Source organism: Propithecus coquereli, unplaced genomic scaffold, assembly GCF_000956105.1.
Source record: "Propithecus coquereli isolate 6110/MARCELLA unplaced genomic scaffold, Pcoq_1.0 Scaffold37, whole genome shotgun sequence".
NCBI classification, from domain to species: Eukaryota; Metazoa; Chordata; class Mammalia; order Primates; family Indriidae; genus Propithecus; species Propithecus coquereli.
Genome location: NW_012149396.1, coordinates 149,686 through 151,222, shown reverse-complemented (window position 1 = coordinate 151,222; position 1,537 = coordinate 149,686). Strand labels below are relative to the sequence as shown.

Here is a 1,537-nt window from a genome sequence, read left to right as displayed (position 1 = left end):
TGGAGAGCTAACACAGTGGTTCTCAAAATGCTGCACATTAGAGACACTAGGGGTAGCCTTTACAAATCTCAAAGCCTAGGACGTACCCTAAATCAATGAAATCTGACACCCGAGAGGCGAGGCCCAAACCTTGGTCCTTTTTAAAATGTTACCGAAAGGTCAGTACTTGTCCACGAGACCCAATCAATGAGAACGAAGAACGAGGACAAGTGATGTGAGAAAAAAGGAAACATAAGTTTATTAGTTTGCCAGCAAATGAGGAGGGCAGGAGATTAGCGTCTCAAAGACCACCATTCTGACTTTAAGCAGAAAAACAGGGCTTTTTAAAGGGCAGGGCATAGGGGTTGGACTCGGGTCTACCCAACCCGTGTCACATGTTGCAGCTTTGGGCTATTGTTGCTTAACTATAATCCGTGGTTTCTGGATTCAGTCTTGGGTTATGTCAACCCTATCTCCAGTGACAACTATCTTGTGATCTTGTGACCCTTGTCCGGACAATTCTGTTAAGTTATCTCCTGTGGTTTAAGATAATAGAAAACAAACATCAAAGAACATTTTTCTGCCCCTTTGATCACTGGCCTCGGAAAGGAATGCAAGTTTTAATTTCCAAAGGGGGAGAGTGGGGGGGGGAGGCTTAAAGAGAGAACTTGTAGAACATTTCATTGCCCTTTTTCAGACCTTTACCCCTGTTACAAAAACATCCCATGTAATTCCAAAAAGCAGCCAAGTTTGTGAATAAAAAGATAGGGACTCTGTCTTCCTGGAGCTTACAGCCTCTGTAATGGGAAATATAAATTTAAAAGAAGAAAAACAAAAGTTTAATTCTCCCTGTTAAAAAAAGGAAAGGGAAAAGCATCCCAGGGCTGGAGTGGCAGCTCCACTAAGTTCCTTCCATCTTTTGGCTCCACCATCCACAGTATCATGCATTCTGGCCTTAAAATTGCCAGTCCCTGTCATCAGGTCTTTGTCTCAGCAGCAGAACAGAGGAAGAGGCAAGGGTAATAGACTTACCTACCAGCTGAACCAGCACCTTTTAAAACTTTTCTCCTGGAAGCCACACCCAATGGCTTCTACCTGCTTTTCACTGGTCACTCACAATCTCCAAGGGAGACTGAAAAATATCTTTTTAAAAAAATTTAATCTGGACAGTTACGTTGCATCCTCAAGGCTATAGGAGTTCTATTTGTAAGTATAGACTCTGAATTGGGTGAAGGAGTTCAGAACGTCCACCTCAAAATATGCCATTCTAGCAAATTGATTCTTTTGAGTTAAAGGTACTTAAAAAACAGTAGATGCAAGAAGGATACACTGGCCTTCCTTTTTCTTCCTGAAAGCAGGAGATGAAAGGTGTTCTCACTATACCAAGAGGACATATCACTAGAGATGGGAAGTAGAGGCTGAGAGAAATCTTTACAAAATCTTGTTGAACTAACCTTTATCTCCCTAGTCACTTCTCCATAATTAACTGCCCTAGTCTAAGCCCCTTTATCTTGTCATAGTTTCACAATTTACTATTCTGTGTCCAATTCAGTTTATA

The 1,537-nt window shown here is 41.6% G+C and overlaps 1 protein-coding gene across 1 annotated transcript in view; it reads right to left on the bottom strand.

The window, feature by feature from the left end:
- SKA1 (spindle and kinetochore associated complex subunit 1) overlaps positions 1-1,537 on the bottom strand; it is a 15,792-nt gene that overhangs the window by 13,404 nt on the left and 851 nt on the right. The window lies entirely within an intron of this gene.